This window comes from Stegostoma tigrinum, chromosome 1, assembly GCF_030684315.1.
Source record: "Stegostoma tigrinum isolate sSteTig4 chromosome 1, sSteTig4.hap1, whole genome shotgun sequence".
In the NCBI taxonomy this organism is placed as follows: domain Eukaryota; kingdom Metazoa; phylum Chordata; class Chondrichthyes; order Orectolobiformes; family Stegostomatidae; genus Stegostoma; species Stegostoma tigrinum.
In genome coordinates, this window is record NC_081354.1 from 42,311,758 (window position 1) to 42,333,287 (window position 21,530).

Genomic DNA, 21,530 nt, shown 5'->3' on the forward strand with positions numbered 1-21,530 from the left:
GGGGGAAGGGCAGATTTTGAAGCTTGTGAAATCCACATTGATACCATTGGGCTGAAGGGTTCCCAAGCGGAATATGAGTTGCTGTTCAGCAGCACAAATCAACCTTTATTAGGAACTCCTTGCCAACATGGCATGGGAGAGGTGTCTGGAGGCCATTTCAAAGATACTCTAAGTCTCCCAAACAAGTACAGCATATTTATAATTCTGCATTAGTGATTACATGCAACATTGTCAGTGCTTGCTACAGCCCATCAGGCCACTGTGCTCCCCGCCAGCTGCATTGTACTGAATCGGTGCTGTTTTTTCACCTTGTGAAGCTACGATTGTTTGTTTTCCTGAGGTCATGACTTTGCAAGCTTTGCAATTTCTTATACTCCCGTTCAATACTATTTGCATCTCTGTGCTCTTTTACCAAGTTATCTGTTTATATGTCCTGTATATATTACTTGTGAAATGTCATCTGGCCCCTGGCATACAGATCATTTGTCACTCAGTCCCACCCTAATAGTAGGACAGGACTTCTCTTTCCTCTTTGCAGCCATTTGTCTACAGGAATTTAACTGAATTCCTTAACATTAGCTTGTTAGATACATTTATTGTGCATGTAGGCAAATTGAAATAAATAATATGTAATGACAGTTACGTAAAATGTCACTGACTACATTTGGATCAGACTTTTTCTTCCCCGCTTTAATAAACAAGCTTTGGACAAGGTGCTACCATTAGGTCGGTTTTTCCAGGGTACTCCTTACCAAGACTCTGTCTGTGCCTTGATCTGACTGTGTCTACAGGAATCTGTTTAAATTCTCCAATGTCAAATACATTAAGATTAAAGCTACTACTAATATTGTATGAATATGTGTACTTATATATGGACTTATAATTGTTGTCTTAACTAATGAGTCATGTTTTCCCCTTCTATCCATGCCAAATGACAAGTTTTAAATTAGCTTGCTAAAACGCTTGTAACCGAGCTTCCCTTATAAGAAATGTCTTGATGTCTACATTCCTTCTCTCGTTCTCACTAAGATCCTGTTATAATTCCCACAAGACACTGAGATTCCCTACAGTGTGGAAACAGGTCCTTCAGCCCAACAAGTCCACACCGCCCCTTGGAGCATCCCACCCAGACCCAACCCCATCCCCCTGAACACTATGGGCAATTTAGCATGGCCAATCCACCTAGCCTGCACATCTTTGGACTGTGGGAGGAAACCGGAGCACCCAGCGGAAACCCACGCAGACACTGGGAGAATGTGCAAACTCCACACAGACAGTTACCTGAGGCTGGAATCGAACCTGGGTCCCTGGCGCTGTGAGGCTGCAGTGCTAACCACTGAGCCACCGTGCCGCCTGTTTTACAGTCTTCTCTGGCTACAATGTGTCCGAAGACCATGATTCTGATTATGGAAACTGCTGCTTTCAACTAACAATTCTCTTCAGCCATCATATGTTAGCTTAAGTGCAGTTGACTGTTTTTTTTGTTACCTTCAGCAATGCGCAGGTGCAACACTATTGTTGTTCTTTTTGTTTGGATTGGAAATTGGCTTCCTGAAAGAAGACAGAGGGTGGTAGTTGATGGGAAATGTTCATCCTGGAGACCAGTTACTAGTGGTGTACCGCAAGGGTCGCTGTTGGGTCCACTGCTGTTCGTCATTTTTATAAACAACCTAGATGAGGGCATAGATGGATGGGTTAGTAAATTTGCAGACAACATTAAGGTCGGTGGAGTTTTGGATAGTGACGAAGGATGCTGTAGGTTGCAGAGAGACATAGATAAGCTGCAGAGCTGGGCTGAGAGGTGGCAAATGGAGTTTAATGCGGACAAGTGTGAGGTGATGCACTTTGGTGGGAGTAACCGGAAGGCAATGTATTGGGCTAATGGTAAGATTGTCAGTCATGTAGTTGAGCAGAGAGATCTCGGTGTCTATGTACACAGATCCTTGAAAGTTGCTACCCAGGTTGACAGAGCTGTTAAGAAGGCATACGGTGTTTTAGCTTTTATTAATAGAGGGATCAAGTTCCGGAACCAAGAGATTATGCTACAGCTGTACAAAACTCTGGTGCGGCTGCACGTAGAGTATTGCATACAGTTCTGGTCGCCGCATTATAAGAAGGATGTGGAAGCTTTGGAAAGGGTGCAGAGGAGATTTACTAGGATGTTGCCTGGTATGGAGGGAAGGTCTTACGAGGAAAGGCTGAGGGACTTGAGGCTGTTTTCATTAGAGAGAAGGTTGAGAGGTGACTTAATTGAAACATATAAAATAATCAGAGGGTTAGATAGGGTGGATAGGGAGAGCCTTTTTCCTAGGATGGTGATGGCGAGCACGAGGGGGCATAGCTTTAAATTGAGGGGTGAAAGATATAGGACACATGTCAGAGGTAGTTTCTTTACTCAGAGTAGTAAGGGAATGGAATGCTTTGCCTGCAACAGTGGTAGATTCGCCAACTTTAGGTACATTTAAGTCGTCATTGGATAAGCATATGAACGTACGTGGAATAGTGTAGGTTAGATGGGCTTGAGATCGGTATGACAGGTCGGCACAACATCGAGGGCCGAAGGGCATGTACTGTAATGTTCTAAAACAGGGATAATCCAGATTTGAGAAGCTTAGATAGAATGGATTGTATCCACTTTCTATCCACTGTAGAACTTCCTCGGGGATATAGGTTTATGGTGAAAAGGTGGTAAGTTTAAAGGAGACGAGAGGCAGCTTTTTTTGTTTGTTCACAAAGAGTTGTAAGTGCCTGGAATACTGCCAGAGGTGGTGGAGGAAGTGGAAACAAAAGCGACATTTAAGAGGCATCTCGACAGGTGCATGAATAGGCGGGATATAGAGGGATACAGATCGTAGGGAGGCAAAAAATTTTAGTTTAGAAAGGCTTCAGATGTTAGCACAGCCTTGGTGGGCTGAAGGGCCTGTTCCTGTTCTTGTTCTTTGATCTTTGTTCTCTGCTCTGTAAATGAGTACGCCAAAAAAGAGTTGCTAACTTGTGTATGAAAAGTATCTCCTAAGAACTTGATCATTTTTGCCTTTTGTTTCATACTCCAGTCTGTAACTGTTTAAATTTTCATAAGTTTAATATGCAAAACATTTATGTGTAAATAGGATTGCTACCACTGTTCTGGGGAAGCTACAGATAGACCTGTCATTGAGGAGGTTCACCTCATGACAAAATAGATTATGAAATGAGCTAATTCAAATTGTAGTCAACAGCTTAGTAGTCAGCTTAAAGGAATAGAATTTGAGTGTTTCACCTGTATGCTATCATTAGTTCAGTAAGAACCTCAAATTATTAGTTTCCGTGAGGTTGATACCATAGATTTGAAAAACCACAATGGAAATTCCAGGCATAATGATGAGATGGCTGTTTTGTTTTTCAATGCCCGCAGAAAAGTACTTCTCTTTCCATTCATTTTCTACTCTTTGTGTGTGTGTGTGTGTGTGTATGTAATCTTTTCTCCCCCATGGGATTGTAAGGCAAAAGGCACTGGCTGGGCCTTGTAGAAACATGGAACAGAATAGAATTCCTACAGTGTGGAAGCAAGCCATCTGACTCATCAAGTCCACACTGACCCCTTTAAGAGCATCCCACTCAGCCCCACACCTTTGCACAATTGACAGGTTTTCATTTTACAGAATGTGCTCACTGTAAAAGTTTACAGCTTTGAGTTTAGTTTCATTTTAATGGTGCAAATGGTTCTTTGTTCTTTGTTGTTTGTCTATGTAGATTGCTGCAAACAGTCACATCCGTATCACCCTGCATTTCCCAAGGCTAACCCTTGGCTAGCCTGCATATCTGTGGACAAATTAGCACTGCCAATCCACCTGGCCTCCACATCTTTGGATTGGAATTGCTTCCTGATCAATATGCAAAGTAGCCTTGGCTCCTTTGATAGTCCCTATACTTGCCTGAAAAACCTTTGGATATTTAATTAGGACATCACTTGACCAGCCATTTACTAATTGAAATGTTGGGGTGAATTTTCCTGACCAATTTCACCCTGTCACGCTTGGGCCCAAGCATTTTACTAGAGTCGATGGTAACTGAACCAGCTGCTTCTCGTAAGAGACCAAAAGTGAAGTTGTAATCTGTAAAGGTTCCCCATTATAGGTTCTAAGTCGCCGAGGCCTTACACAAACGTAAGGGTTGGGGTCCAGAGCGAATTTTAAAGACTGGTTCTGCGATCACTGAAATGGTTGTACTGGTATCAACCTCCATTAGAACTATGTAATCATTCAACCAGACATTTATTTTGATTTGGTTCTGATTTGGATGTTGCTTGGCAGTTTAACTGTTGAAACCAGATGTAGGTAGACTTTGCAGGGTGTGCACCGTCCTGGATACCAACCTATCAGTTGTTTCACTCAGTTTTAGTCTAGTGGAATTCTGGTGCTGTTTTGAGTCTGCGTACCAGCAGCAATGATATGCTAACCCAGGTCCTGAAGAAACTTTTAACCATTTGACCAAGGCTTAGGTTTCATTTGAGTTTTATCGTGAGCTGGTTCAGAGTATGTCCTGAGAGAGGCTATGTAATTGCCTTCATCCAGGTGGTGTTCCACAAGGTCAGTCGGGCTGGTGAGGCTGTCCATTTCCAGCAGAATACCCTGCAACTCATAAGCTTCACTTGCCACACTTTCTAATGATAAAGCCGGTTCAGCCACTAGGCACTCTTTTTTTTGCATTGTTGCATCCCTAATCCCACATACCAAACAGTCCCTCAGCATCTCATGAAGAGTTAAACCACAGTCACATCCTTCTGGTCATTTGAATCCAGTTAAAAGTCCTGACACCGGTTCACCTGGTTTTCGAATCGCTGAGTAAAATGGATAGTGTCTCAGAATTTAGAGGTGGTTTGGGGTCATAATATTCCTTTAACTAAATCCATCAACTCATGAATGGTTTTAGTTTCTGTTGCATCAGGGAAAGTTAGGCTCCTAATATCTGCAAAAGCTGCAGGTCCACAGCTATCAGGAGAATTACTTGTTGCTTTTCATCTGCCCCAATATCATTTGCTTGGGAAAAAAATAACACATTCCTCCTAAATACTGGACCCCGTCTTCAATGGCAAGATTGAATGAGCCAATCTTACTGAATTACAGCATGTTGCCAGAATTGCTTAGCCCAACTGAAAGACGTCTGTTGAGTGAATTTCTTCAGCAATGTGCTTTTCTTTCGTTGCCACTGAAATAACTCCACAGAAGCTGGTATCCTGTGACCAAATCAGCCTTTATTTACACGTGGAAATTCCTTGATACTGAGGCAGCTGAGTGAACAGGACCTCTCACACTCCTGCTTATATTAGTCAGCCAGATTTGTTTGGATCACAGTATTCCTTTTATGAGGTCCACCTGCCTGACCTCATTACAGATACATTATGGAAAAAGTATAAAAGCAGAAGTTTTGTTGTAGATTATTTTAACTTCTCCGATATTAAGTAGGACTTGCTTCGTGCCGGGGCATAGATGGAGTTTGTTAGGTGTTGCCAAGGCTATTTTTGAAAAAAAAATATCAATAGCCCAACTAGGGTAAGGGCCATACTAGACCTGGGAAATGAGTCTGGCTCACATTTCAGTGATGAAGCATTTTGGGAACAGCTTCTTTTTCAGTTTTTTTCAGTTAATTATGGTTAGGAATAAGAGCAGTCCTCAATGAAAGTTCTAAATTTTGGGAAGGCTAACTTACAATATTGGGCAGGAAATGGGAATGTACATCGAGGGCAACTGTTTGAGGCTAAATTTGCATTTGGAATGTGGGAACTTTTAAAGGCCAATTGATCTGTGTTCAGGACCAGTGCATTCCTGTGAAAATGAAAATGAAGAATAAGGATGGCAAGATTTGAAAGCCTTGAATCAAAAGAAATTGAGAGCCTACATAGAAAGAAAAAGAAAGCACACATAAGGTTTAGGCAAACTTTTGAAGGACACACAGAACTCGAACAAGAAGCTAGGAGGGCTCAAAAAGGCCATGAATTGTCTTTTGGCGTTCAGGATTAAGGAAACACCCAAGGTGTTTTATACATATAATAGGGAGCTAGAGTGTAGCTAGGGAAAATTTAGGCCTACTTAAGTACAAAGGAAGGAATTTGTGCGTGAAGTGGCGGAAGTGGGTGAGGTCCTTAACAAGCACTTTGCATTGGTATTCACTAAGGAGAAGGACATGGTGGATGGTGAGTCTCAGGAAAGATATGTTGATATTCTAGACCATGTCAGTATAAAAATAACGAGATGGTGTTGGGCCTTTTGATAAGCATAGTAGTAGGCAAGTCCTCGGGATCTAATGAGGCTAACTTTTTTTTAACCAAATGTAAGATCAATGTATCTAAGTGAAAATAGATTTGAAGGGAATTGAAGAGAAAGCAGTTTCCTGGTTGGAGTTGTAGCTAGCACAAAGGTTATAATTGTTGGTCAGTCATTTCGGCACCAGGCTTTCATCAGCATAATGTCTTAGGACCAGTCATTTTCAGATGCTGCTTCGTTCAGCTTCCCTCCATCAAAAGACCAGGGGACAATATTCAACAGCATTTGTGACACTTCGGGTGCATATCTATGTTCAAATCTAGCAAGTCTTGGACAGTATCCAAATTTGAGTTGACAGGTGGTACGTAATCATGTCAGTAATTCATGTAGCAAGTAATCACTGGCTCCATCAAGAACGTTTAAACAATTGCTGGTGTTGATAGTGAGGAGAATGGTTTTGGGCTATAGTCTGATATTGATCGGCTGGTAAATTGGGCAGAACAATAATAGTATTTAGTCCTTGTAAGTGTAAGGTTTTGCATTTCTTTTGAGGTCTGTATACATAATGGTAGGTCCCTATGGATTACTGAATAACAAAGGGACCTTGGTGTACAAATTCATAGATCCCTGAAACATAGACAGGGTGGTGAAGAAGCCATATGAAATGCTTGGCTTCATTAGCAAGAGCATAGAATGTAGGAGCAAGAAAGTTATGTTACAACTTTATAAAACATTGGTTAGCTTCCAGATGAAATACTCAGTACAGTTATGGTTGCCACACTCGCAGAAGTATGTGATTGCAGAGGAGATGGAAAGCCTCAGTTATGAGGAGAGACTGGAGAGGTTGGGTTTGTTTTCCTTGGAGCAGAGGACTCTGAGGGGTAAGTAGCAGAGGACTCTGAAGTATGCAAAATTATGAGAGGCACTGACTGGAGAACATGAGAATCTCTTCCCAGTGAGAGATATGTCTACACCGGAGGGCAACGGTTTAAGGCAAGGAGCAAGTGGCTTGGAGAAGATCTGTGTAAAAACATTTTTTTCACCCAGAGGGCGGTAAATGTATGAAACATGTTGTCTGAGATGGTGGTCGAAGTAGTTACTCTTGCAATATTTAACAGGCATCTGGATGAGTACTTAAAATAAAACTAGGGCATATTCAACAATGGAACAAGTGCAGATAAGTAGGATTATTGTGGTTTGGTGTTTGTTGGTCAGCATAGACATGGTGGGCCAAAGAGCCTATTTCTATACTGTGTGACTCTCTAACCATTGACCTTTGACTTTCAGTTGCATTTGGTGTATGAATCCCTGACTATCAGCATCCTGGAGGTTACCATGGACCAAAAAATGAACTGGATTCTCCATATCATTACTGTGACTAGAAAAACAGGTCAGAGGCTAAGAATCCTGCAGTGCATAGTTCATATTCTGACTCCCCAAAGTCTTTCCACCATCTCCCAAAGAACAAACCAGAACCGTGAAGTATGTGGACAAGTGCAATGTCAAAAAGTCAAAAACCTTGACAGCATCCAGTTTGAAGCAGCCAGTGATTGGCAGCACTTGCAGAAATAGTATACCATCTGCATGATATACTACAGCAATGCACCAAGACTCCTTAGATAGTACTTTCCAAAAGGTACCGTCTAAAAGGACAAGATACACTGGAGCACCACCACCTGCAAATTCCTATCCAAGCTGCTCACCATCCTGGCTTAAAATATGCTGCCATTCCTAAAGTGTCGCTGAGTCAAAATCCTGGACAGCCAAATGAACTTCATGATTGAAAAAGGTAACTCACTGCCACCTCAAAGGCATCAAAGGATTCGCAAGAAATGTCAGCCCAGCCAGTGACTCCCAAATTCAATGAATGAAATTTTTAAAAAATAACTTGGGACAAGTGTCAGATGCAAGTTAACACTGAATCTCCCTTTAAAATTAGACTCTGCGCTTTTATTGTTCTAAGAAACATTTTTACTTCAATCACCTTTCAGAACAGCAAGTACTTGGATTTTACCTGTATGCAGCTTTATTTTTAACAGAGGCAGTCTTAAAAATGTATTTAAACCTGAAAAAAACTTTAATTGCAGTTTAATGAAAGTTACTTTGTTTTATTTTTATAATGCCTATTCACAAATCCATAACAGCCATCTGTCCTCTTAGAAACTAGTGCTATTTAGCGAAAAGCTGTCCTTTTGTCCAAATTCTCTGTTCAGAGTCTGAATGGACTTCAATTAGTTTTCCAAATGTGCGCCACCAAGATCTCGAGTATTTTTGCTGACTAACACTGCTGATCATGATTGAGTTTTGCCTCCCGGAGGGTGATTTTATCTGATGCAGCAGTTATCAATCCTAACAAAAACTAGGCATGGGTAATATGATACTGGAGAATCAATCAAACATTTAGAACATAGAACATTACAGCACAGTACAGGCCCTTCGGCCCTCGATGTTGTGCCAACCTGTCATCCCAATCTGAAGGCCATCTAACCTACACTATTTCATGTACGTCCATATGCTTATCCTTTTATTATAGCTAACTAATATGTACAATTATTATGTTTAACTGCACAACTATGTAGATTGATCTTAAGCTGCTCAATTACAAAGAGCAATATGCTTTCATTAACACTTCATGCCTCAAGTAATCAAAGTTCAGATCGCATTTAAAATCCTTATACCATCAAATGACGTGCTATGATACAGTGCTGGTAGTTTGTGCATGTCTTTTAGAAGTTTAATTTCATACAATGTCTCTTTAAAGGTATGTTGACAGTGAGGCACAGGCAAGGAAGTCAGATTATCCCTGACAGTACAAGGATGATCATGCTCCGAATGCATTGGTCAAACTGTAAGGCAGCAGATAGACTTTCACTGCTGTGACTGCCTAAATGCCGGATGATGATGGTGAAAGTTAGGTCTTGAACATTCAAATTAAGGTATCGTGAGACACAGGGAACAGTTATATTTGTTTTTAGGATGGTGGTCATCAGGTTCTGGACAGGTGTTTGACGATCTTATGATGGAGTCTCAGAATGCACAGGTACACATATAATGAGGGTTTTTACTTGCTCACAAAATAAGGCTGCTGCTGCCTAGGCTAGCTTCCCAGGGTGCCCAGAGGACCTTTTTAAGAGACATCCACACAGTTGTGGGTTTGGAGTCACATGGCCAGACATGGCAGATTACCATCACGAAAGGGGATTTTGACCATTATTTTGTTCCAGGTTTTTTGTGAATTCAAATTTCACCATCAGTTATGGCAGGAGTTGAACACATGTGCTCAAGATTAACGTGAGGTTTTGTATTTCGAATTTGGTGATATACGTACTGTACCCATGTATCTCCTAATCTACAGGGAGGCTTTGGCATAGTGTTATCATTTACGAGGGAAGGAACAAGATTGTCAACATGATAGAGTCTGGGATAGTGGTGTGAGGTGGAGGTTGGCAGGAGGTTCAAGGACTACAGCGGCAGAGAAAGTGTCAGGCAGTGATAAAGAATGATGAGGTGAACTTTGCGCATGACAGTGGGAGGACTGAAGGTTCCAGAATGCTCAGGAATATGATGCACGCCATTGTGACTTTGCAGGTTTGTTGCACAATTACTAAAATCTACCAAGCAGTCAAAATGGGAGGAGTTAACGTTGCACTTGTTGAGCTGATGAAAGGGAACCTTCTTAATCATGAGTCAACTGCACGGAGAATAAGGCTGAAATGTGTTTCCCTCAGTGTTATAACGCCCAAGAAGGGCTCTTTATGTCCTTGTGCACCGGTCAGTGAATGTTAGGTGCAACAAGCAATTTGGAATGCCTTTGTTTGAGGGCTTGAGTCCACAAGTAGGGATGTCTTACTGCAATTCTACAGAGCTGGGGAGATTGCCCCATTAGTATTGTGTGCAGTTTTGGTCTCCCCAGTGAGAGGGGCATTTACTTGAAATGTATAAAGTTCTAACAGAGCAAGATGGACTAGAAGGAGGGAGAACGTTTCCGACTGGCAGAAGAATCTGGAACAAGGGATCGCAGTCTCTGAATATGGGGTGGGTCATATTGGACTGAGATGAGGATGTTTCTTCTTTAATTGATTCATTTCATTGATGTTTCTTCACCCTGAGGGTTGTGAACCTGTGGAATTTGCCACTACACAAAGTTGTGTAGGCTAGGTCACTAAGTATATTCAAGCAAATGAGTGATCATTTTTTAAGATATTAAATACATCAAGGCCTATGGAGAGAAAGCAAGAATATTGTGTTGAGATAGAGGAACAGCCGTGATAATATTCAATTCTGGAGCAGGCTTGAAGGAGCAAATGCTCCTCGTTTCCATGTTTCTTTAGAGTGAAATACTCCAAATGTTGCAAAAAGTAGTGATACAATGATGGCCTGAAAGAATCAAGGACACTCCTGTGGTCACGAACATATTGAATAAAGGGAGGTAAATCAACTGGCAATGACAGCATATTATACAATGGCTGTAGGGGCCATTCCAAAGCATATTGCGGCAAGCCATCCAGTAAATAAGTAGGACGGCAAGAGAAATACTCTACTGATTAAACATCAGCAATGAAATTAATTACTTCCTCTGCTTGCAATGGGTACCTAGCTAAGCAAGCTGGAATGCCATCAATGGTACATGATGTCCAAGAAAAATTGAAGGATGGAGGTGGAAGTGTGTTTCTTCACCAGCTCGTCACAGAAACTTATTACCTTCTGACTGTAGATTACTATTTTGGCTAATGAGAGATAAGTTGATTCATTGATAATCAATTAGTGAGATTGCAGAATGTGAAAACAGACTTTGTTGATTTACAGTTTTTCAGACATTGTGATGAGTGACAATGGCCCTTAGTTCAAGCGAAGAATTCAACCACTTCATAAAGGATTCAATAATTTAACATAATTTCACCAGTATCCTGGGTGAAATGGAAAGGCTGAGGTGGCGGTGAAAATTGCCGTAAAGAAATTGAGCAAATACAACACTGATGTATACAAGGACTGCAGTTGGAGAAGCAGGAGTTAATCAAGAGCAGCAGTTTTGTCAAGAGGAGGTCATGTTGACTGAATTTTTCAAGAAATAACCAAGTATGTTGATAAGACCAAATCTTCTTGGACTTTTGATAAGGTTCCATTTGGGACACTGAAGGTAAGTGTACGTGGGATCCAAGGAAAGTTGACACATTTAATACAGATTTAATAATTGGCTGTGGGCAGGAAACCAAGGGGGGTGATCACGATGTGTTTTTGTGACTGGAAGCCTGTGGAGTTCCATGGGGATCACTGTTCTTAATTAACCCCTGCTGTTCCAGTGCTGTTTGTGGTATATTTAAATTACTGCAGAGGTTGGTTAGCTTAATTGGCTGGACAGCTGAGCAAAGCGCCACCTGAGATAACCATGAAGGACTCTCCTCAACCTCTCTTCTTGCTTCAGGTGTGGTGATCCGAAGGTTAAAGCACCATTCTCTTTCGTGCCCTAATGAGAGAGCAGTCCTGTAGGACTATGACAACTTTACTTAGTCTTGAACATAGGAGGGTTCATCAGTAAGTTTGTGGATGATACAAAAATTAGTGAGGAGGACAGCCTTACATTACAGGAGGCATTTAGGCGATGAACAGGTAGGGTGTAGAGGGATAGGACCATGTGCAGGCAGATGGATTTAATTACAATGGCCTCTTGGCTGACACAGTCATGGCTGGTTGAAACTCCTGTTCCAGTGCTGTACTGTTCAGTGAGGATATAGTTGGTTTGATCAGTGGAAAATATAATTCAAACTAAATAAGCACGATGTGATTCACTTGGGAAGGACAAACCAGGCAAGAAAATACATGATAAACAGGTAGGACCTGGGAATCACCAAGGATTAGAGTGACTTGTGTGTCCACAGGTCCATCAAGGTAGCAAGACAGGTAGATAGTGTTTCAAAAGGCATATAGGATACTTGCCATTGTTAGCCTAGGCATCTCATTTCAGACCATCGAGCTTATGCTGGATCTGAATAAAATGCTGGTTAACCCCCAACTAGAGGATGATGTGCAGTTCCGGAAACCATATTACAGGTGGGTAGGGATTACACGAGACAGGGTGCAAAAGATTTACTAGAAGTTGAGGAATGGAGCTGTGGGCAGACTGAGAATGTTTTCCTTGGAGCAGAGGAGATTGAGAGAGCATTTTTGAGGGGTATAAATAGGAGAGACAGGAAGGAAGTTTCTCCCTTTTTGAGGTTTCAGTGGCCAAGGGGACATGGATTCAAGAGAAGGGAAAGGAGGTTTAGAGGGAATCTGAGGAAAAATGACAAGACAATGTGCCAAGTGTTGGAAGGTAAGATTAGAATAATTAGATGCTTGCTTTTGACTGACCCAGGCTTGATGAACTGAAGAAAAAACAAAATAACTGTGGATGCTGTAGATCAGGAACAAAAACAGAAGCACTGGAAAAGCTCAGCAGGTCTGGCAGCATCTGTGAAGAAAAAAATCAGAGTGAACTTTTCGGGTCCGGTGACCCTTCCTCATAACTCTGTTGATGAACTGAAGGGCCACTTAGTGTGGTCGCCCTCTATGAATAAGGCAGTCCTTGAGCGGAGAATCACACCTGCTTGTCGAGCTAAAGTGCTACAGACACCAGAAGTGGCAACAAGTGTGACTGCTAAAATCAAATTGAGACATTAGTAGACTAAATTTGAAATGAACAAAACTGCCAAACCAATGCCAGAATTGAGTCAGGGTACATTCTGTCAATAAGAGTCATTATCCAAGTGGAAATTTGGATTTGTGGAGTATCACATTGGACTTGAGTGATGTATTTTACATGTTAAACAAGAACCACCACCTATTTTGAGATGTGAAAGATCCCATTGTCACAACTTTGGAGAGGTGATGCATTACTTCTGATAAGCCAGTCAATGTTTAGCCAACGTTGTAAAATCAGATGAACTGATCATTATCACATTATCATCTGGGAGTTTGGTCTGGGCATATTTGCTGCTTTGATGTGGGTTAGAATAGAAAAACTACATTTCAGAAGTAAGATATTGGCTGAAAAGTAATTTTTGGTAGCCTGTTATGAAAATTCTATGTCTATGTATTTTTTTTTTTAGAAAGAGCTTGTTCTCATTAACATAGAACATAGAACATTACAGCACAGTACAGGCCCTTCGGCCTTCGATGTTGTGCTGACCTGTCATACCAATCTGAAGCCCATCTAACCTACACTATTCCATGTACATCCATATGCTTGTCCAATGACGACTTAAAATTGGTGCATCTACTACCGTTGCAGGCAAAGTGATCCATTCCCTTGCTACTCTGAGTAAAGAAACTACCTCTGACATCTGTCCTATATCTTTCACCCCTCCATTTAAAGCTATGCCCCCTCCTGCTCGCCATCACCATCCTCGGAAAAAGGCTCTCCCTATCCACCCTAACCCTCTGATTATTTTATATGTTTCAGTTAAGTCACCTCTCAACCCTCTTCTCTCTAACGAAAACAGCCTCAAGTCCCTCAGCCTTTCCTTGTAAGACCTTCCCTCCATACCAGGCAACATCCTAGTAAATCTCCTCTGCACCCTTTCCAAAGCTTCCACATCCTTATAATGCGGTGACCAGAACTGTACACAATACTTCAAGCGCAGCTGCACCAGAGTTTTGTACAGCTGCAGCATAACCTCATGGTTCCGGAACTCGATCCCTCTATTAATAAAAGCGAAAACACTGTATGCGTTCTTAACAATCCTGTCAACCTGGGTGGCAACTTTCAAGGATTAGTTTGCTGGTTTCTGATTTGATTCCACACTGGAGGTACTTTTGAAGGCGATCTTCTGCAGATATTTCTTTTGTGTTATTCGTTCATGGGGTATACGCTTTTTTTGGCTGGGCCAGTGTTTATTACCCATCCCTCGTTGCTGTGAGAAGGTGGTGATTACCTGCAGCTTTGAAATCTCAAGAAGCTTGACAGCATCCAGGACAAAGCAGCCCACTTAATGAGCACTGCATCCTCAAACACCGCAGCAGTACTGTGTACCATCTGCAAGATGTATTGCAGGAATTCAGTGAGGGTAGATTAGATTAGATTCCCTATAGTGTGGAAACAATACTTGCACACCTTCCAAACCCATGACCACTTACACTGAGAAGGGTGTCACCACTACCTGCAAGTTCCCCTTCCCATCTCACACAATATTACTGTTCCTTCATTGTCGCTGTCAAAATCCTGGAACTTCCTCCATGACAACATTGTGAGTCTACCTACAGCAAATGGGCTGCTAGAAGGCAACTCATCACCACCTTGTACAGGGCAAGTGCAATGGGCAATGAATGCTGGCCCAGCCAGTGATGCCCACATTCCATAACTGAATTTTTAAAAAGTCTCTTCAGCATGGGTCGACCCACAATGCCGTCAGGAGGGAGTGCTAAGATTTTAACACTGAAGAGGTGCAAAATATTTCCAAGCAATATGGTGAGTGGCTTGGAGGAGAACTTGTAGATGTTGGTATTCCCTGTATTTTTCCAACTTTACCCTTTTAAAGATTGTAATAATCACAGGATTGGAAGCTGTTGCCACAGCAAAATTGGTGAGTTATTGTGCATCTTGTAGATGATACTGCTGAAAACGTGTGTAAGTGATGGAGGAACTGCACATTTGTGGACCTGGTGCTTAGTTCTCAGGGTTGAGCCTCATGAGTGTTGTTTAAGCTACATTCATTCAAGATGGTCAGGAATATTCCGTCACATTGCTAATGTCTGCTTTGAAGATGTGAGAAAGGATTTGGAAGTCTGAAGAATAGTTACTTGCCACAGGATTTCCAAATGTCCAATCTGCTTTTGTCGCTACAGTATTTTTATGACTGGTCCAAGTCAGCTCCTGGTCAGTCATAACCCAGGATGTTGTTACCAGGCGATGGCAATGACAGAGCATCAGAGGTTGAGGGGTGACCTTGAACAAGTTTATAAAATCATGAGAGTAGATAGGGCTAATAGCCAAGGTCTTTTCCCAAGGCAAGTGGAGTCCAAAACTAGAGGGCATAGGTTTTAGGTAACAGGGGCAAGATTTAAAAGGGGTAGAAGAGGCAACTTTTTCATGCAGAGGGTGGTGCATGTGTGGAATGAGCTGACAGAGGAAGTTGTGGAGGTATTTAAAAGGCATCTGGATGTTTATATGAATGGGAAGAGTTGGAGGGATATGGGCCAAATGCTGGCAAGTCGGACAAGATTAATTTAGGATATCTGGTCTGCAGGGTCTGTTTCCATGCTGTACAGCTCTATAACTCGAGGTTGGATTTTCTCTTGTTGGAGATGGTCGTGGCCTGGACTTGTATGATGTGAGTGTTGCTTACCCCAAGCCTGGATTTTAACCACATCTTGCTGAATTTGGACATAGACTGTTTCAGAAAGTGAATGGTGCTGACCGTTGTGCATTTATCAGCAAACATTCTCAGCTATGATCTTATGATGTAAGGAAGGTGATTGATGAAGCAGTTGAAGGTGCTAAGGTCTAGAACACTACTTTGAGGAACTTCCACAGAGGTTTCCTGGACCTGAGATAACTTCACTCCAACAACCACAGCCTTTGTGCTCGTTATGACTGCAGCCAGCAGAAGTGTTTTCTCAATTCACATAGGACTCTATTTTTGCTAGGCTGTTCAATTATCGTTTGTTAAATGCAGCATAGATGACAAGGGCAGTCATTCTTACCTCCCCTTTTGGAGGTAAGGCCTTTTTGTAAGTTTGAATCCAGGCTGTTATGAGGTTGGGAACTGAGTGATCCTGATGGAACCCAACATTAGTATGATTATAATGTCAGCCCTATATTAATTAGCCTGTAAAACAACTCCTCAAATGTTGACGCTAGTCCCAGATATCAGTAAAGGAGGACTTTGCTGGGTAGACATGGTTGAGTGTGCTGTTACTGCTTCCTAGTGATGCACCCATTTCTCTTTTATAGTTTTGCATCGTTTTTATCCTTTTGATGCAACAGTGTGGCTTGCTAAGAACTTTCAGAGAGCATTTCTCTGGCCAGGTGTCATGTGTAGCAGTTGCTACAACTGAGTGGCTTGCAGGGCTGTTTCATGAGTACTTAAGAATCAGCTACATTGTGGAGGTCTGGAGGCAGTCTGTAGGTCAGACCAGACTAATATCCTCCCCTGAAGGACACTGGAGAACCAGATGAATTTTTCCTGACAATCAACAGCAGTTTTACAGTAATTATTAGATTTTTAATTTCAGATATATATTGAAATTAAATTCCACTATCTGCTATGGCAGGACTTGAATCAGTGTTCCTGGAACTTCAGTTGAGTTTCTGGATTAATAGCTTAGCAATAATACCACAAAGCCATCATCTCCTCCCCAAACCACCGCACCGGATCTAAGCTCTTCCACATCCACTCATGAACAGTAGCGGACAAGTAAATAAATCACTGGAGAAGGAAGCTCCACAAATATTTCCATTTTCAACGATGAAAGAGCCAACAAATCAGCGCAGAAGTGAATGCTTTGCCTTATCAACCATTTTCAGCCAACGATGCTGAGTGGATGATCCATCTTTGCCTCCTCCAGTGGGCCCCAGAGGTCTTCAGTCAACTCAGTTCAGTCCACGTGATATTAAATGTTTGGATGCAGTGGATATTGCAGAGGGCTGTTTAATTATCCTTTGTTAAATGCAGCATAGGTCCTGACATCATTCCAGCAATAGTACTGAAGACTTGTGCTCCAAAACTGCTAGTCTCAGAAGGCAGCTGGCCACCTTCTCAAGGGCAACTCTGGACAGGCAATAAATTCTGGCCAGCCTGCAATACCCACCACCCATGAGTGAATTAAAACCAACGTCAACCAGACATGGTAAGGACAACAGATTTCCTTCCCGAAAGCACATTAGTGAACTAGAGGGGCTTTTACGACAATCAAAAATGGTTTCATGGTCATGATTAGAATTTTAAGTTCACGGTTTGTTTTTTGAATTCAACTTCCATTATCTGCTGTCATATGATTTGAACCCAGTGCCCAGAATACCACTGTGCAACCACCTTCTAGAAACTTCTAGATTTCCATATTTAACTGCACATTTACACACTCCAGAAATTGCAGTCCATTTGAGATGAAATAGTCAGTGAAGATGGACTTTCTAGCCATTAGTACTACAGTACTTGGACTGTATGCTTTAGAAAATAGAATAGTACAACACAGGACAGGGCTACCATGTCTGCTGCAACTTTTATGCCATTCTAAACAAATTTCATCTGCCTGTGCACAGTCTGTAACCCTGTATTCAGTGCCTGTTCATGTGTCTGTCTAAATGCCTCAAACTTTGCTATCATATCTCCTTCTACCACTTCTCCTGGCAGCACATCTCGGGCACCGACAACCCTCTGTTTTCAAAAAAAAGTGCATTGTACATCTTCTTTAAACTTTCCCCTCTCACCTTAAACTTATGCCCCCTAGTATCTGACATTTCCACCCTGGGAAAGAGACTTTCACTATCCACCCTTTCCATGCCCCTCATAATGATGAAGACAAGCACTTTCCTTACCATCTTAGCCATCTGTGTTTCCACTTTCAGGCAGCTATGGGTCAAATATCCCTGAATGTTAAGTTCCCAGTTCTGATCTCCTTGTAACCATGTCTCCGTAATGGCAGAGAGCATATCCATTTACCTCTATTTTGAGCCATCAGTTCATCTACTTTATTCCGCATGTGAAGATGCAAAGCCTTTGGTTGTTTTTCTTTTGCCATTATAATCATCCTAAGCTTTTCTTGTACCATGGCTCTGTTTGCCTCTCGCCCATGATAACCCTTTCTGCCCTTTTTGCAAGATACTGTATTTTCTTTGTCGTTTTCTATGACTACCTTACTGGGTTATAGTTTCTATCACTGAAATGCTGTCCCACCAACACTCAAATCATTCACCTGGCCTCATTTCCTAGGATTAGGATGGTCACTACCCCTTCTTTTGCAGGACTTTGTAAATGCAGGCTTAAAAAGCTGACCTGGATACATTTTAAGTCTTCCATCTTAAACCTTAATACTTTGTATATTTGAATTAATATTGAAATTCCTGACTATTATTACCTGATTGCTTCTCTGCATCTCTGAAATCTTTCCATATATCTGACCTTTTATCTCTGGTTGTTTGGAAGTCTCTAGTGCATTGCAAATTGTGATTTCCCTCTTTTTTTTTACATTCTATGGCCTCAGTTGAGGAGTCTTCGAAAATGTCATCCTCGGTATTGCGATAATTGACTTCTTGATTAAATTTAATGACATCCTTCTTTCCCTATCTTGAAGGTTCAACATTGAGCTGCCAGACTGCCTCTCCCTCAACTGTGTCTCTGTGATAGCAATGATGACATGTCTCCATATGTTAATCAATACATTCAATTCATCTACTTTACTCGCAAGATTAAAATAAACACCATCCTGCTTTGTGCTTTAACTTGACTTTACATGCTGTACCTTCCAAACCGACTTGGCTCTTCTTCCGTACATGTCTGTGCATCATTAATTCTTGTACTTTCACTTTAAATCCAGTTCTCCTGCCAAATTAGTTTAAGTCCCTACTAACACCATCAGCAATTCCCTCCATCCCCATAATATCGTTGATCCCATTATAGTTTTATGACTTGTACGGGTCCCATCTTCCCAGAAATAGACCCAACAATCCAGGATTCTAAAGCCATCAACATTTTAGATGCGCATTCATCCACCCTATCCACCTATTCCGATACTCACTAGCACTTGGCACCAGGAATAATCCAGAGATTACCACCTTTTGACGTCCTTCTTTCCAATCTGATGGCTAGCTCCCTAAATTCTTATTGCAGGACTTCGTTCCCTCTGCCACCGTCATAGGTAAAAAATGTGAACCACAACCTTTGACTGTTCACCCTCCCCCCTTCAGAATATCCTGCAACTATTCAGTGACTTACTTAACCCTGACCACAGAGAGGCAATACACGATCCTGGAGCCACACCTATGCCCTGAGAAATGCCTGTCAGAACCCCTTGCAATTGAGTTTCCTGCCACCATTGCTCTTCCTCTCTCTTCTTTCCCAACCCTCGCAAAGTGGGCTCAAAGTGCCAAATGGACAGCTCCAGTTCCTAAATTCTAAATTCACAAATTAACAACTCTCGCTGTAAAGTTTTCTGATCATGTAAAATCTGGAAATTCAATGCATAGTAGAATAGGATAATCTGTACATGACATTTGACAAGGTCCCTCATTCTTGGTCGAAAGGATCAAATCACAAGAAATCTATGGTGAGTTGACAAGTTCGATTCAAACTTGGCTTAGCCATAGAAGACTAAAGGTAATTGTGGATGGGTGTTTTTCTGACTAGACGTCTGTAACCAGTGGTATTACAGAAGCATATGGAAAGGTGCAATAAAACAGTTGTCAAAGTTGGTGACTTTAACTTTCCCAATATTGACTGGAACACCCTTGGAGCAAGAGGTTTAGATGGGGCAGCATTTAAGTGCATCCAAGTGGGTTTCTTCAAACAGTATATGGATAGTCCAACTAGAGGAGGGGCCATACTGGACCTTGTACTTGGTAATGACTAGGTAGGTGACTGACCTTTCAATGGGACACCATTTTGGAAACAGTGATCACAACTCTAAGTTTTAACTTAGCTGTGAATAAGGAAGAGTCAAGACCTTATGGTATTGAATATGAAAGTTGGCAAGTCTTGCTGCAACTGGAAAAGACTTTGGTTAGGCTACATTTGGAATATTGTGTACAATTCTAGTCGGTGCACTATCGGAAGAATGTGTTGGAGAGGTTGCAGAAAAGATTGACCAGGATATTGCCTAGATTGGACTGTATTAGCTAAAAGGAGAAACTGGAAAAATTTGGATTGTTTTCCCTCGAGCGTTGGATGCTAAGGTGGCGAACTGTTAGAAGTATGTGTGGGTTATAGGGGGATGGTTCTGGGTGGGATGCTTCAAGGAGCAGTGTGGACTTGTTGGGCCTAAGGGCCTGTTTCCACGCTGTAGGGAATCTTTTGAAAAAAATACAAAAATATGAGCGGCATGGTTCTGTAACCATGAGAGAAGTGTTAAATGATACATGCTAGAAAGACTAATTTGGAGTATTCTGTAAATGGTACAATTTTGTTAGGTATAAATAATCAGGACGACCTTGATGGGTAAACAAAAACGATCCCTCTGTAGTCTACATTGATTATGATGTAAATTAGCAAACAAAGGTGTGTCTCGGGAATGGTGTGATGATACTGTGACTTTAGGAGGTTATTTTGTCATGTTTTTCTTCAAAGAAACTTTGTAAGCCGCTATGCCAAGCAGTCCACCAAGACCACTTGAGTAAACAACTTGAGAGATATTGGCTTTTTGTTTAACAGATTGAATGGATCAGGGTTTCTGGGTTTTGGTTTTTCAGTAGCATCAGAAGCTATTGGGGTCTCAACAAAATTGGAAGATTCAGTACAAGTCTCCTTGCTGCTACTGTCCCTGAATTTTCTCTTAACGTTTACCTGGATTGGAAAACTGCATGTGAGAATCGATGTCTGAACTTGCCTTTTTGTCAAGGGGTATGTTCATGAGGTGTTACTAAAGTGGAACAGTTTATTTGTAATAATTAATGTATTATTCAGTTAGAATAACTTAACCTAATTGGAAAATCTAAGTTCAACTTTCTTTTGTTTGAATTTTAACTATAATGGGGTTTAATATGGGGAGGCGATGGCCTAGTGGCATTATTGCTGGACTGTTAGTCCATAGACCAGACAGCATTCTGGGGATCCACGTTTGAATCCTGCCATGGCAGATGGTGGAATTTTGAATTCAGTAAATGTCTGGAATTAAGAATCTAATGACAACTGCAAATCTATTGTCAGAAAAACCCATCTGGTTCACTAAGGTCCTTTTAAGGGAAGGAAACTGCCTTCTTTACTTGATCTGGCCTACAGGTGACTCCAGAACCACAGCAATGTGGTTGACTCAGAACTGCCTTCTGGGTAATTAGAGATGGGCAATAAATGCTGTCTAGTCAGTAAACCCCTCATCCCATGAATGAATAAAGAAAAAAAATTGTACTTTTGTTTCATGTTGATTAGTTAGAACAGTCACATGGTGGCTGAAGTGATAATTGGAACTGCAGATGCTGGAGAATCCAAGATAACAAAGTGTGGAGCTGGATGAACACAGCAGGCCAAGCAGCATCTCAGGAGCACAAAAGCTGACGTTTTGGGCCTAGACCCCTTCATCAGAGAGGGGGTGAAGGGTCTAGGCCCGAAACGTCAGCTTTTGTGCTCCTGAGATGCTGCTTGGCCTGCTGTGTTCGTCCAGCTC

At 41.7% G+C, this 21,530-nt stretch overlaps 1 protein-coding gene across 2 annotated transcripts in view; it reads left to right on the forward strand.

Moving 5' to 3' along the window:
* The window catches only part of LOC125456534 (probable RNA-binding protein 46), an 83,691-nt gene that overhangs the window by 50,116 nt on the left and 12,045 nt on the right, over positions 1-21,530 (forward strand). The gene's annotated exons all lie outside the window — the stretch shown is intronic.